Here is a 17,142-nt window from a genome sequence, read left to right as displayed (position 1 = left end):
TACCAGTGACTTCAGAAAGGAATTAAAATTAGGTCAGCATGGATAGTTCTGGAAAATTATGTTCATTTACTTATGCAATATTTAAATCAACCTAATTACAAAACTTACCAGAACCTAACTAGTCAACGCATTAAGTTCCTACCTTTAAAGATATGAAACAATTTCACCACAACTGGTGATCATTTTCAAGACAGAACAGTAAAAGAGACAGACAAATTATTTAACAAGTACTTAATTTCCGCTAGAATCTTTCTCAACATAAAGCAAAAGACTCACATAGTGCAATGGGAAAACAAGTTTGGTAAAGCAGCATTTTACACAAAATCCTCCTCACCCCTGACAAATTTGCAAAGAATTCTCAGCAAATCTGTAAGGCAATATATACTTTATGTTCTCACTACTGTCATTTTTTTGCTTTTCACAAGAACTGCTTTGAATGTCTCTTCTTTTGACAAGGTGTCACTGGAATGATATATTTATTCTGTATTTAAGACAAATCTACCCCACTCAACTTACTCCTGGTCTCTATATATTTTAAAATGCCTTTTAACAAACTATCAGTCAGAGATTAGTCCCAGACTTCAGTTACTGCATTGCTTCACTGCACGCTGCCAGCAGTAGCTCAAGCCAGCTATCATAGCCGTAGCACTGCTACACCCATGGGTGCCACGAGTGGCTTCTGAGACAAGGTTAAGGACAATATTTAGCACATACGTGCACCCAGCAACCTCGCAAGCATTCTTCATACTCAGAGTGTTCGAAACACTAAGATCCTAATTAACTGATAGTGTCTCCTTCCTCGTACTGTTCCAGAAGCTCAGAACCCTCAAGATGTTCTCTCCCTGTCCTGCGTCCTCAGCCAAGGACACCTTACGTCAACAACACTCACTCTCAGATATTAATTGAGATCAGATATGGTTAGAAAAAAATCATAACTGTATGAATGATATGAACAATAACAATAAAAAGATCTAGCAAGAGGCAGATGTTTACGAAATACAACTAGATTAAACCACCACTTTGGTCTTTAAAGATGCCCCCCAACATACACAGCCCGTTTCTGTTTCAGGATTCCAGGTTCACATCTTGTAGCCGAAGTTTCGCACGCCGTGTCGTGTCTGCTAGTACTGGGACACCATCCTCCAACCCCAAATTGGAGAAGCAAATAAGATGACAATAGCAAAGTACTGACAAGATTAACGAAAATTGCTTTGAGCCTACTCCTTGCTTAATTCTTAGCAGCTCTCACTTACAAGAAGTGATCAGCTCAAAATAGCAGTGATGCTTTCCTGCAACAAACACAGCCAAATGCTGTCTACACAGTGACTGAGGCATTTTTGAGATGACTGAACCCCTTACAAGTAATTATGAAATGAGATACTAAGTGAGAAAAGGATTTAAGTACATGCTTAAGTGATATGCTAAAGAACAGGATTATTTACCTGTTTCACTAAACACATTGAGGAATATTTTGGAAGCAGAGGTTACTGAAATACGGGAGATACACCAAAGGGTATAAACAGGTACTTGTAAATGAGCCATTTTGGTAAAAGTTACAGAAGCAAATTTACCTAGGCTTAACTAAGGGGAAAAATGAGTTCTCTTTTAGTTTGGTTCATTTTTAAACCCTACGTTGTGAAAAAGACGTGGAAGTGACAGGCATCATCCTGTAGTTGTTTATTAAACTTACTTCCACGTGTCAAAGGAAGATGTAGATATACATATACACACAAAAGTAGTCTTATAGTCTTCACCACCCTTTAAAATATTAAATCAATTTTCAAATAGATTCACTATTCACGGAAATATTACAGAAAGCTCCACAGACAATTTCAAACAAAATAAAAAACTACATGAAGTACTCATAATGCTTAGGAACGATACCTTCCACACTCTGCGATATTCATGTCAAACAAGCGTGCGCTGAAACCTTGGAACACACAAAGGCTTTTCAGTGGAAGCTGTTAATTTAGTACTGGCTGGCTGCCCAGTGGATACCAGAATACATTTTAATCCAAACAACAGAATGGGAGGGAGGAAGCTCAAAAGCAATTTCAAATCTATCAAGATTGAAATATTACCTCAATACAATAACAACATTTTTACTTTGGGAGTTCTGCCAAAAGGGAATAGTTACCCTACAGTAACTATACTCTTTGGTATGTTATTTTTAACAGAGGAGTACACCTACCATCTGAGTTAGCTGTCTTCTGAGCAGCTAGAAATACCAAGGAAGGCAGGGGATCCAACATCTACAAGAGCCATAGGCAAATCGGTCAGGAGGATCCCCCTGCAGACTGCTGGCAAGAGGCATGCTTCCATGATCTTACTGGTAAGGAATTGCAGATTCACCAGTCAAAAAGGTACTGCAGTACCATTAGCCTGATTCTGGCACACAACCCAAGAATTACCGTCAAAGAATACAGTCCTATTTGCTGGCTCACCTCTCCCACATTTTTAGATTCCTGAAACAAGCAGAGCCAATTTTGACATTAGCTACAAAGTCCTAGTGGAACAGACAGAAGTGGTTTCAAAATCTCTTTGATATGCCTCGAAATTTAGCAGAACTGCTGGCCACACAAGCTCAGCACCCAAAGCTAAGCAGTAAATTGGAGAGAGAGAGATTCACTGCAGACGTAACAATGGGAGTCGCAGAGCATCGCGCAGCGCAGACTGCACGCACACCCCAGTAGGCACAAGCGTCAAATGTTTTGTCACACAAGACCACACAAAGTGCCGATAGCAAAATATCCAGCAAGGAAAAGGTTCATTTAACAACGAAACTAGAGACTATTGCAATTATACTTGCAAGGTACGATTCTTATTTCTACCTCCCAATTTGACTCAATTTAACTGGTTATCATTTTTTATAGCTAAAGTAGCAGGGGAAAAAAAAAGATCTGAGAGAAAGGTTTAGGATGAGTATGCTGTTGTAGGGGGGTGCATTTATCTTTACTTGAGCATTAGAGAGGTTTTGCTGTTCATGGATCAGTTATTTATAGCTCATCTGGGCAGCATCCACATCTTTAATTCCGTAACAGCTTTCCTTGCCTTTTGAATTAAAAATTGAACTTTACTCCAACTGATTCTCAAGGGGAAAGCATTAAATGTGCCACATCCTGTTCTTTGTTTCAAGGCAGCAGTGTGAAATAATGTAAAGAGCTAACACAGCCCTGATGATTACTGCATATTTCATTAAGACTCCAACACTCTTTGTCCCACTTAAAGGCTGACTACATGCTTTTGGCCATATGGAGTTAGTTAAGTAGGCCCTGTGATTACTACTTAGAAAAATCTACAACATATACAGATTCTCATACAATTCTCAGTTAAAAAAAAACGTAAAGTAATCAACCATATATCTAGAGCATCAAAAGGCCCTGACTTCTCAAAACCTGTTAAAAGATGCAACAGGACTCACAACAAGCAACCGAACCCAGGCACCAACATGCTATGTTTATTTTTGAGCACTGTTTTTACTGAGTTTAGGAAAACCCAGTACTTTAAAATCAAAAGCCAGTTATTGCTTATCAGGCCACAATACACAGCTGATAGGTGTTTCCCATGAGCTGCAGGCCACCCTAACCACTAGCTTCTGTTAACAGAGTTACTTTTGTTGTCCATCATCTGAGCAAAGCTTTTAAGCAACTTAATTTTGCTGGATCATTTTTTGGCTCTGTAATGAGTCAGAGATGAATTTGTGACCAAAATCGGTTCACTTGGGGCATTAAAAGAGACTGCCTAGGGGGTTCCAGACCTTCAGCTGCGAAGAACCCGTGAGTCCTGTCCCAGTGGCATGCCACCCGTGGGTGCCAGCGCCCAGTCCGCAGACAGGTGCCCATTTTCTCCAACTCTCTGGACACAGGACTGGTTAGTTAAATAGAACTGGGCAGTCAAAATAATTTGATAATTGTTGTACCACATCTGGGAAAGGAAGACACAATAATGTAATCTTTATTGACAATTCTATTTAAGTTTACAATGGACCCTTTGAAAGCGATCGCTTCCTTCTGCTCCTGCCATACAGCCTCAGAAGCAGCTCTCCTCCTGCCATGCTGCCTGCCCCGTGCTCACAGACCTTTGCCAAGCGAGCAGAGATGGCACTTACCAGCCAGCAGAGACAGGGCACATTGAATCAAGGTGATTTTCTGAGGTCTTTGGCCTGGTAAATTTCATAACTGAATCCTGACAATTCCTCAAGACACACTAAAACCACTCATCTCCCTGCCCAAAAAACAGACAAAACTAGTATCTGCTGCTGACTTTGGTACTCGGGTGTTTGCTACTTAGGATACAAAGCAAACTGAAGTGTAGATGATGAAAAAGAAATGGACAGAATTTCTGCAAAGATTAAAGACCATCTTCGCCAAATTTTTGTATTTCTTAGCCAGAATTTCTTTTCCAGAACCAGTTCTCTTCCTTTAGCTCGTCCCAAGCACAGACCTACCTACCAGCTCCTAGTGGCTTACCAACAACTCCGCTGGCCAAGCCTTTAACGTCAAATGCCCAAAATGCAAACTTTTTCATATGCTTGTAACAGCAGCTTCTTCTCAGTGGCCCAAAGTAAATGCTGTATTTTCACATGGCTGCACATGAGGAAAAAAACTCTCAAGGAGACGGAAAGAGGAGGCGAGGAATAAGGACAGAGCACAGATTGGAGTTTTTGCAGGGCTCCTTCACCTGCTGCTGCTCCCCAGGGACGCCATGCTCACTCCTTCCCCACCCTACAGCCCCAGTCCGATGCAGGGGAGCCAGAGGACAAGCAAAAGGAACAAAACTCCTTCTTCCTCATGAACCAGTGCAAGGAAAGCCCCAGAAGAGAACAAAACCTAACAGAAGAAAAACACCACCTATAATTGCCCAGATCTGAGTAGTTGAAAGATGTTTTCCTTCTTCTCATTAATTTCAATGTAAATTGCAACACTTTTGAAAAATTAACATTATTACATCCCAGCAGAGTTCTGCTGCATACATTCATCAGCATACACAACACATCATCATAATCCAGTAACTCTGATTTAGAAGCAGCCCATTTTCAACAGCTAAAACGAGAATCTGATTATTTAACCACAGAGGATTTCTGCCCTGCTCTCACTCTGGCAGGTTGTTGGTAATACTAATAGAGGATAATTAAAAGTCTTGGGTTTAGAGTTAAACATCTTTATATCAAGCACGCCTTGCGCCTCTTCTAGCTTGTTCATTTGGGCCAGAAAATGCATAGAAGCAAAAGAAATGTGTTTTATCTTAAGACTTTTTTTTTTTTTTTAAAACAAAAAGGTGAGCTCTTCAGGATGAGCTAAACCAAGAGAATTTACATTTTCTGAAATGCAGTGCAACTGAGCTCATTTTCAGAGAAGAGGGTGGGGATTTTTTTTTTGACTTTGTTCCTCCAATTCAAAATGGCTGAAGAGGAGAAAGTTCTCCAAAATTATTCCATAAAATCAAAATAATCAGGAGCGATACTGACAACTGTCAGGTGCTATAACAGCATGTGATTTAGAGCAGCATATATGCTACTTTAAAAGAATTTCCCTGAGGGGGGTTCAGTGCTGTTCTATTACTTTGTGGCTTATTATAGTCCCGGTATTATAATGGATATTTAAAAGCAAAAGTAAAGAATTTTATGCAGAAAACAACACTTACAGCATATGCAAAAGCTAGTTTAAGAGCAAGCACAGAATTAGCTATACAGATATTTTTTCAAGTTTGACAGTTAAGCCTTCTGTGCTTGTCATGCATATGCCACATTAGAAAAAATAATATTCTTATGTAGTAGTGAACACATGTTTATTTAATGGCATCTGCCCAGAGGGATGATATATTTTCTAGTTAGCATTCACAGAACTGTTTCTATCAAACCAAATCACGTTTGAAATATCTAGGTTAAAAATGATCTGGAACGGTTTGATTTTCAAAAAACAAGACCTCTTTAACTTTTTAGAATTCAAAAACACTTATATTTAAAGACATAGTTGCAGTTACTGTGCAGCAAAATACCCACGTGAAAAATGCAGAGTAAATTAAATAAAGAACATTCTTAAAATATTTTAACATTTACAAACAGAAAACAAGGTTTTGAACAAAGTACTGGGAAATTTTACTCTGTTATTCCCCCAAACCACACTGGACATCCTGTATTATCTACAACTTTAAGCTAGAACCACAAGGAAATAGAAACTAATGCTTCAAATGAGAACAGTTTGGCTTGCTTTTGTTTTTCACTTTAGAGGTTTTTTGTTTGTTTCTTGTGTTTTGGGTGGTGGTTTTATTACTTTTTTTTCCTCCTGTAAGGCAATGGAATATTTTCTACTTTGAGTGTTAATTAAAGGAAACAATCGTAATGCAGAAAAAGATTGTGGTTCAAGACTTCCTACTTAAAAAGATTTAAAATGTTAGGAAGCATTGGGTATGGCTCTAAAAATAAATAAAAATGAGAAACCCTTTCTTTTGTTCCTTTTCCTCTTGTTCATACGGTCGTGACTTTAACAAAAGCTCAAGATTTGTAAATCTGCACTAACGCTCACAAAGGCCAAACAGTACAAATTCATTCACCTTAAAAGCAAAACCTAAGAACACCTCTCCCCAAAAACCAACCCCCTCTCCCAAACAAATTTTCAGATACATGAGTAATACACATACGTGTAAAAGGCTAGTCATTAAATAAGCGATGGGATCACTTACAATAAAATGGGGTTTGGGGTCTTAGATTCAAATTTGACTGAAACAAGTGAGAGGAGCCTGAAGAATTATAACCTCATACATTCTCCACCAATGCTCATCTTTCACTTTGTTCAATTAGTAACATGTAACAGCACACTGAACAGCATCCATCCAAGCAAGCTGCTAGCCTGCAGCAAATCTGGTTTTATTCTCAATATTTCTGCAATAATTTTCAGCCAACTCAAAACCATGTGAGGGTGCATAGTTATTGCTAGAGCAGAGGGGTTTTCTGTTTAGCAAATTAAGCGTCCTCAATCAATGAAACACCACTTGTCTGAATTCTGTTTAGAATTCAGAAAACCTGCCGTGACATTTCTGCACAAAACACCATCAATTACTTCGAACTTTGGACGCACTGGAAGTTACAATAAACCTTACAATTTAGAAGACTTAGGTCTCTTTTGCTTTCTAACCTTAAAAAAAAATATCTGTTTGGGGTCAGAGAAAGAAAAATAGTTCTTTTATTAAAGCACCCTAAAACATTTGTTGTAACATCAGGCAAAGTGACTGATGTTTACTGTACTAGATTCTTTACAGGAATTTCAGACACACCCCGAGTCTATCTACATTCTGGCCGTAATATCAGACAAACGAGAACACCAATGTGCAGCTGTATGACCACAGACTCGAACGCTGGCCATTCCTGTTCTGGCTCTCTTTGAGAGGCAGTAAAAAGAAGCAACTACAGATAGCTTCTAGATCAGGAGCAGTACAAAATTCCTAGTGAGCAGAAATCACCTACATCCTTATGTGCGCAGACACCATCTGATAATGGCTGCTGTGTATGTCACCCTGCAAGAGTGGCAGGAATTACATACCTTGGTAGAGGCGTGGACTAGGATTTGCTCTCGATTTAATCTGCATGCAGGTCTGCTGAAATCGTGAGCAAAGGTCTCGGAGACATGCATAAGCTTCTCCCAGAAGGAAATGTGACCCAGTCATGCCTGCTCAACGCTTAAGGCAGGAGCAAAACGTACTTCAAATTTCAGCGAAGAGAGTTTCTCCCTGACTGATGATCGCTATTCCTCTATGGAAGTCTGAACACCTCTGAGATCCTCAGACTACCATGTGAGGAAAACGCTACAAAAGGCGAACACGGGGTGTGCCTGGGGTGTCAGCATGAACACTATCAGATTAAAAACCAGAACAAGGCAACATGTATGCTGCTACAATCCCATCTCACTTCATTAGTAAAACCAGCACTGAGGTAGGTGAATACTTGTGGAACCCACCACATAAACACCGGCACAAAAAAGGGGGAAAGCATTACTGCGATTCTATGCAAACACCCCGGAAAAGAAAAGGCAGTATTTGAGATGGTATCAATGTCTGAACAGAAAAGCAGTGTTTAATCTACTGCAGGTAAGAACATAAACACGCTTGTATCATCTTCCCTGCTGCATAGCTACAATTTAGTAATGTAATACATTACCATATCTACAGCCTATTATTTGTGGCTGTATTAAGGTCTCTAATAAAAGTCCTAATCTTTAATCAAATGCGTTACTACCTTCTTGTAGATGCACCGTTCTGTGACAGTACAACTTTAAACAAGTTGTCAGAAAATGAAACGATTGGATTTAGCACTCTGATGTTCTTCCAACATTTATATTGAAATCACTAATAACAAGGCCCTTCTTTCAACTGCACCACTTCAACTTCCACAAAAAAGTAAGTAACTCACATGCACATAACCAATACTTAAAGAAAACAAGTAATCATGAAATTTTTATCTGTAACTGCACAGATGACTGTAGTTTGGGCTTCGGAGGGTTTTTGTTTTAAAACCTCTCATGCCCTAGTTAATTTTTACCTAGATTCATTATTCTTCCTAGACTACACATACAGTGTTTCAAGGTGTTTATCATGTTTATATAGAAACCTCACAGAAATGGCAGAGGAAGTGAACCACAAAAGCAAATAAACACTTACCTAAAAACACCACTTATCTGACAGAATAAAAGCTGAGAATTTAGTTTCTTAAAAATACAGAATAAAAAAAATGGCCCAGTTGAATTCTCCTCTGGCTTCTGCAATTCTCTTCAGGCAGCCCTGTGGACTCAGCCTGGGTATCACCTACAACAGGTTAGGCCCCAACTTATGCTGTATGTGGCTCTCTCTTCAGGACAGCCTGGAATTCCATGCTATATGTTTTTAACAATTCATGTTTAAGGTCGTCTTCCTCAGAGCACAAAAGCCTTCAGTCCAGCAGGGATGAAGGTACTTAAAGATGTTCTGGGCAAGCACAGTGACAAGGTTTTGTGAGGATGCTGCACAAGCATTTGGCCTCCTGTCTTCGCTGAGAGGCAGCTGCACCGAAGGCCCTCAGGGCATTCTGAGGCCTGCAACGTTACGGCTTAATATCTGTGTCACAACACAGCCTGCGTATGCATTCCATCATTACTGTGACATTTGCTCCTCGCCGTATACAGCCTGACCCCTCTCTCCATCATTTTTTCCTCCCCGTGTCTCTTCCATTGTCAGCCCCACTCTGACACCACTGCTCAGCTTCTGTCAGAAACCACGAGCCCGCAGACGTCTGCGACCTGCAGCCACAAATGGTGACAAAGACAGGGGTAGAAGAGCACATCTGGAGGCAAGGGGGGGGAGATTTAATTCCCTGTGGCTTTTGGAAGGAGATTAGTTTCAAATTAAGATGATCCTGAAGACGTGGCTGGAAGCATCTCCTTCAGGAGACAAGGGCACGTAAGATTTCCAGTACTGCCTTTGGGAATACAGGCTTAGGGGGAAACAGGTTCATGGAAACAAAATTAATGGCACAATCGATCACTGTTTAAGCAGAATTTCTGAAATATACATGTTGGTAAATTAGCGTTCATGTGCCATAAACACCATGTCCCTGTCTAAAAAAGTCTAAGTAAGCTACATACGTAACACACATCATAATTACTAATACATTATCCTGTTTCTATGCAGCCTAAAGGACTCAAAACCAAATGCATTAATGTCTAAGATACTGCAATTCTGCTTTGGCTGCAAAAGGTTGTAATGCATAACAAACTTTTCCTCCAAACATCCAGAGACCTTAAAGAGGCCATTTTCTGTTGCAATATTTTGTCGTGCTTTGCAAGAAACTCCCTATTTCTGCTGTTACACGGAAGATAACATTCAGTAGCACAGCAGCCTCCCCCGTGCTTGTTTGCTTTGCCTTCCTCCTGAAAAGCAGGGCACAGTGCAGAGGTTGCTAGGATGACAGTGATTAAGAGCTAAATGCTCTTAATTGGAAAGGCAGTATTGCAACTTTGCAACAATTCTTTGTGCCTTTATCATTATTATGCTGGAAATTTTGGAGTTTGTCAATTTTGCATTATTTAATTTCTTTTTATTGCTAATGCTATAATAAATTTATCATGAGCTATAAAATACATCATTTATTTCAGATAGATATCTGAAGCCAAGCTGTTTGTCACCCATTAATTAATCTTGCACGGGTTTTCAGGGACAAAACAGAGAAACAATAAGCCACTGAATAAATGGAGATTTAATTCCCTCACCCTCTCATCTTCCATTACTCGGAGAACACTCAGTATGAGGCAGTCTATTCGACAAGTATCAACATATTAAGCACACACAAAAGCCATCCATCCTAGAAGTGCTTCCTTCAGAAGCATCCATTAACTGTGATTAATTTACACTAATTTGTAGCTTAAAGAAAGAAGAAATTGATAAGATAATGTTTCACTCACCACTAAGATGAAAATGGGGAAAAACACAAAGAGGCAGTAGATTTTGCTGCCTTCACAACCATACGTAAATCAAGGGCCAAGTTTAAAGACTATGACTTTGACTTTTTATCATATTCCACCCAAGAACCGTTAGCATTTCAATCATCAACAGTGATATTTTAAAAGTGTGACTACATTCTGCACTTCATGGTTTCACCTCTTTAACCATGCTTTTTGGTTCGTGAACCTTAAGAGAATACTAATTGCTTAAAATGAAGGAGTGCAGCATACTACTTGCAATGTGCATGCAAACATGCCAATTTATGAAAATTACAGATTTGTCTTTAACTGAACACAGCATCAACTTGATTAGGTGCATATTTTTTTTTTTTTACAGCTGCTACAAACTATTTCATCTAATGAGGAAAAAGATCTTAAATGTTACATTAGGTTAGTTTACTTGCATTTTAGTCTTATAAAGTATCTTATTTGCTGAAAAACAAAGCATCACTTGTACTTATTTATTCTCTTTCAGTAAGAATATTCTCTTTCCTTCCCATCCTGATGGTTAACCTGCATTTGACTAAAGATCATTCAGAACCACCCTCCACACCCAAAGGCTCTGGAGTCAATAGTTATTAGCTGCTGTATACCCTCTTGCCTGCAGAACAATGAGTAAACTTTTTAAATTAATTGCTTCCTTGCATCTTCCTATAGAAGTAACTGCATTGTTCCTAAGATCTGAAAGCACTGCTTGTCATTTAACCTAAATTTGCACCACTAAAAAAGGCAGAGTATCAATAAATTCAGAAGCAATCCATGCATTTCAGATAAACTTAACATTTCTAAGTCATTATGGAGTTCAAGAGTTATCCTTCCATCTAAACAATAAATTATGAAATTAATTTTCATTGTCGTCCAGCAAACAAAAATGAATCAAGTTGATATACAATCACACCAAGACCTCTTAATTCTTGCAGCCAGATATATGACTGGCTCCTCTTAATCAAAGGTTTAGGGAAGTTTCAGATGATATTAAATCGGAACAAATATTTTCTCCCCCCTTTCACTAGTTAGCTTAGGTTTACAAGGTATTTGAAGTTTTGCCATCATATTTGTTTTTGTGCTTTCTACTGTCTCAACACCAAGTTTTTACAGAGTTTTCTGAAACCAAAAGAAGACAGACAACAGATACTACCCATGGTTCATAAAACCAAGCGCAACAAATGTCTCAATCTGTAACAGGAACATTCCCTAGATAGCTCATCTAAAGCTTACCTACAGAAAAGAGATAAAGCAAACAATAAATCACCACCACTAACCCCACTGTGTACATTCAGAATTCCTCTAAGTGTGAGACTGAGAAGCGTTATTACCCAAACATACATTTCGAGCTTTTCCCTACCTTAGGGTCCTGAAAAACAGGCATACTGCTCCACGTTTCACTGTTTTCCACTGTAGTTTCACAATGCTACGTTACAGCTATAATGAGAAACCGATTCTGAGAAACAAAATAGCTGAAGAAAGCTGGAACAGAGGAAGAGAAAGAGCCTAAGCCCTCTTCTAAATACTGGCCGTGCTTACTGTGTTCTGGTTTTGGAGTGGAGAGACTGCTTTAAACATTACCCACAGCATCACCTGTAAGTGTCTTCTGGAAGACAATCAACGCATATTAATAGAAGTAAAAGGAAGGGGTCTTTTGTCCTACTTTTCCTAAACAGCATATGATTATTTTGAAGGCTCCGCAGAACTGTTCGAAGCTGTTCTGTGGGTCACAGCAACAAAGTATTTTTTTTTTTTTTTTTAGTTTTGTGACCCTTACGCAATTATAAATGAATCTAATTTGAAGAAAAATGCACTATACACATATAAAGCACTATGATCTAACTTTTCTTTCCCCTAGTAAACACTCATGTTACTAATCATATTATTTTCAAATGCACAATTCTTGGAATGGTTTAAGAGGACAAGAAGAGTTTGAAGCTCAGGAAGTACCTTCCTTTTTTACTTTTTAATTGCAAGGAGCAACATAAACACAAAGAACATGACAGCCCACAGGCTCTGCTGGAAGCTGTTTGACAATGAAACACAATAGCTCTCTAGTTTTAAGTGTCATGCTTTACCCAACGTACCATTCCAACATCCTCCAAGGCACAAATGATATCCAAGTAATCACAGATTTTAACAAAAGCATTCTTAAGCTATTTATCTATTTAACGGATCCAGACTTGAACCCAGTTTTACTTGCACATTTTGCCTTTAGAAAGCGTAATGCCTAATAAAAATCAATCCTAGGCACATCACCTTCAGAAGATTTTAATCACAGAAAAAGAGATTATGGCCACATCCTCAGATTCTTTCCAGTTCCTTGAACAGAGCTGAAATCAAGCTACAAGAAATCGCAATTCTGGTCACAGCTCCAAGTTTCCTTCTATATAACGAATGATCCAAACAGTTTGAGGTTTTCTTACGGCTCCATTCCAAAGTTGATTCTGCTCATGGCTCCAATTTTCCTGACCCAGCTTCTCTAATATTTTCTCCTGCTTCTCTAAAATAAACACACAATTCACTAATCAGTACTCTTGTTTTTGCAATTGCCATGTTACCTCACAGGAAACCTTTCACCTCCTCGCCTGGTGCAGCTTTTGCTCAGCCTTTCCAAAACGTTTGTGTTTTTGGTAGCTATAGATACAGTTTCATGAACACACAAAAATGGGATTATTCAATTTTGCCTTCACTTAACATACATGGTTGCTATTACACAGACCTAGCCCCACTCCTTTTCTATCATTTCCAAAAACATTTGAACAGACTCAAAAGAACAAAAAGAACATATTTAGAAGCCACTCAACTTTTTTTTTTCTTTTTACTTACTCTTCAAACACTCATTTAATTCATGTTCATTTGGAATGTTGCATACTCACTTCACTGTGTATTTCATGACTTAAAATGTAAAAGCTATCTCAAGCCACCATTTCCATTTAATATTTATATATATAATAGCAAACCATTGCTCAGTTATAGGTTTGTCACCTCTCCCAAGCTGCTGCTCACTGGCCCCCTACTTGAGCCCAAGTTCTTGGGCAAGTGGCAAAAATCCCCCTTGGACTGCAGGTCCCAAGGACTCCAAAAGTCTCGGAGTGTGCGCCCTGGGACATTGGCTCTCTCCTCTAACCCCGAGGGAGCTTCTCGCAGCCCACAATTATTCCCACCTCAGCTTCACTTTGGTGAAGACAACACTAACGCAGAGTTTAAGATGTCTGGTATTGCTTACCCAGTTGAAAATTGAATTTAGTCCACAACAGGCACACTGCAGTAGCTGAGTGGCAGTGCCCCCCTCCCCTCTCTGCGCCGTGTTCTGGAATAGGGCCTGCTGCTGTGCTCTTGGATCTCATGCTCTGTACAGCAAAATGTGGAAAACTGAATCGTCATTACAGAGAATTCACAGACAGGAGGAAAAAGGTTGCAGTAAGATGTTTTGGAGGTTTTTCACAGTACAGGGAAGGCAACAAGCATTTTAAAATATTAAAATTATGAAGGTTGGCCAGCAGCTTATGTCATCGTTTCAGTAACTCTCCATGGCCAACACACACATGTAATCTTGCTGCAACTAGCAAGCCATTTCTCCTCCAAAACCTGTCTGGTAACATGGAACAACAACAGAAATTGGTGAAAATGCTGTTCTACTCAACAAAGCCAGGGCCTGACTTTGTGCATTAGAACATGCTACACTTGTGCTTTAACAACTGCATATAAACATGACAGGATGAACTGGCCATTTAAGATAAGACAGATTAAATCCCATTTGTGCCTAATTAGCCACTTCCCCATGCAACTGGCTTTGGTTTCAGCATACAAAATTGCACGATGGACCTTTATATGATGATAGTTTGGAGGAAATATTTTCCTACAAGAGGAAGCAGATAACACGCTAAAAAAATAGCTTGATTATATCTCACAAAGTATTCACTCCCTCTTACCTATTTCCTCTAATTTTCTAAAACAGAATTTCTAGCTGGAAAATGGATTACTCAGCATGCCAGCCACCCAGGATCTTACACAGGAACACCCCAGTGCTACCAAAAAAGACACCTGTCCTTCATTAAGGACAGGGCCCCCTCCAAACAAATATCTCCCTTATTCAAAGGGTTTCACAGTAAGTGGTATAATGTTCCGATGTTCAAATCACAGTCAAGAAGAGGGTAGGCTGGTAGCTGAAACCAACTACAGCAGACATTCCCACAGAAAGAAAAAAAAAAAATCACACTAAGCTCTAACAAAGAGTTCTTCTGACAATATGTTCCTCTCAGGCAAAGGACCAGGTAAAATCCATAAACTAGTATAGAATTGCTCAAGCATTTAATTAAGAAAGATCAATGCCCTGAGTCTTAATTGTGATTTTTTTTGTACAACTTGGCATAAAATACTCTTTTTGTTCAATTGACATCATCTTGAGTCTTGACTGTTATATATCAAGAAATTAGAATGCTCAATTCAAATGAAAAGCAACTCCAGCCCACAAAAAAAGGAGGAAAAAACAAGCATAAAGGATAGAGAAAATAGCAAATGCATTCTTCTTTCAGCGCTGTATTACAGAAAGATAACTAAATATTTTTCAGGATATAAAAAGGGGTCAGAGCACAATGCATCACCATCGATGGATGGAAGTTCGAACTGCTCTAAATAGCATGCAGGGCTTTTCATTCTGAGAACCTGAATTTCTTTAAGACAGAAGTAGAAACATATTTTCTATAGTATTTCAGAAAACAAGTCAAGCTGAAAAAAAGGGGTTACTTTTCTCAAAGCAAAAGCTTTGTGGCAGAGAGCACTAACTACAGAAATTTCTAATATTTATTCACTTATTATATCTAATCTCTCAAAATCAACCCTGTATTAAAACAGAGATCAGCAACCTTCTTCCCGTAAAGAAGGCCTGTATCTACATCGGTTCTGGGTCACTTAAGTCCTCAAGAAAGATGTTAGCTTCGAAAAAATACTTCAAGCAAAGGAATCACAGCATAATTCAGACTGAAAACCTCACGAGGCTAACTGCTGTAACCCCCCGGTCATACCAGGGCCAAACCTGAGGTTGGATCAATTTGCTCCACACAATTTGGAGCATCTCCAACAAGGCAAATTCTGCCACCTCTCCAGACAACCTGTTCCAGTGTTTAACCACCCTTGTTGGGAAAAAAAACAGCTTCTGATACCTAAGTGAAATTTCCCTGTTTGTGGTACCTTGTTTCTGCTTGTCTTTTGCTTTGCTTGGGAAAATACAGAGAAGTCTGCTTCCTTCTTCCCTGGAACCGCCTGGCAGGTAGCCAGCAGCAGCGGTCAGAGCCTCCTCCTTACCCTGAGGAGCTCAACGCAAATCCCGTCCTCCAGATGGGGTCTCACAAGTTCCTCATCAGAAGGTGTAAGCCATTCCCAGAGCAGCAGGCAGCTACGCACATGGGCATTACCACCAACATTCAACCTGTCGTCCATCAGGACCCAGATCACTTCCACAAAGCGCTTTGCAGATGGTTGGCCCCAGCCTGCACGAGGCAGCCCATGACATGACTCCAGGCACAGTTCCTGTAGTAACTAGCAAGAAACAGCCTTTGCTAATCTATATCACCAGCTGGAGTTTGAACCACTGGCCACTTCTGGTGGAACCTAGCAGCTCAGTTCTCCAATACCCAAGATCAAAAATATTCACATAGCAGCCGTAAGTTTATCCAAGCAGAGTCCAGAAAACACCACTGAAATCAGAAGGCTCATTCTTCCATGGTCTTCCCAGCTTTTTTTTTTTTTTAACTGGCACAGGCCAGAATTGTCCAGTAAGAACACAATATCCTTTTGAAAGTTGTGTTTCGTATCATGCTAGTTCAACAAATAAAATCTCTTCCCACCTTACAGAAAGTGACATTACCTCAACACAAAATACGTTCCTATAAAACAAATACCGTAAATTATTTGCCTTATTCAGTAATATTTCCTAGGCTTTTTGCCTTCATCATTCCTTTCTAGGTAAACTCCTGTGTTTCAATATATGAGTTTGGTGATCAAATCATTACCTCATTCTTCTGAACGTTATCAGCATACCATTTAAACTGCTGACAGTCTATTACACGTAAGGGCTAAAAAAAAAAAAAACTATTACTTTTAAAGATTAAAAAATCCTTGGTCAATTTGTCTTTTTGAAATCATTCAAACGATTTTAAAAAACTCAGAGCAGAAAACACCAATGTATTACTCTACATTTTGTAGAAGATTTTGGAGGTACAAAATTCAAAAAGGTACAAATTTTTGGAGGTACAAAATTTGGAGTCACATTATCTTATAGCACTACTGTAAGATAATGCGACTTGATTGACCCAGCAGTAGATTTCCAGGTCAACTCAAGGACCACTACTCCTTTGTATAACATAACTATACAGCAAAAACAAACAATGCAAAGCCAAACAAACTGCAGGAAGCTATCTTCACCCCAGTAAAGCCCATGGATCAGCACACATGCAAGTCTGCTAACAGTTGTTCTGCTTCATAACTGCAGAGGATGAAGACAGACTACAAACCATGGCTAACAAAGCACCTGACTCGTACCTCGACTCGCAGGAATACATGCTAACAGTGCAGGTAACCTAATCCTCAGAGCTGAAAACTTATTTCAACAAGAGGCAGAGCAAAGCTTCAAAACATTAATCAAAAGCAGCTTTCTATATAAATACACATTCATTGCCCTCACGCAACT

At 39.3% G+C, this 17,142-nt stretch overlaps 1 protein-coding gene across 3 annotated transcripts in view; it reads right to left on the bottom strand.

The window, feature by feature from the left end:
- Nucleotides 1-17,142, bottom strand: part of MED13L (mediator complex subunit 13L) — a 190,815-nt gene that overhangs the window by 114,123 nt on the left and 59,550 nt on the right. The window lies entirely within an intron of this gene.

Source organism: Cygnus olor, chromosome 17 (genome assembly GCF_009769625.2).
Source record: "Cygnus olor isolate bCygOlo1 chromosome 17, bCygOlo1.pri.v2, whole genome shotgun sequence".
In the NCBI taxonomy this organism is placed as follows: Eukaryota; Metazoa; Chordata; class Aves; order Anseriformes; family Anatidae; genus Cygnus; species Cygnus olor.
The sequence above is the reverse complement of the archived record's forward strand: the minus strand, read 5'-3'. Positions and strand labels throughout refer to the sequence as shown.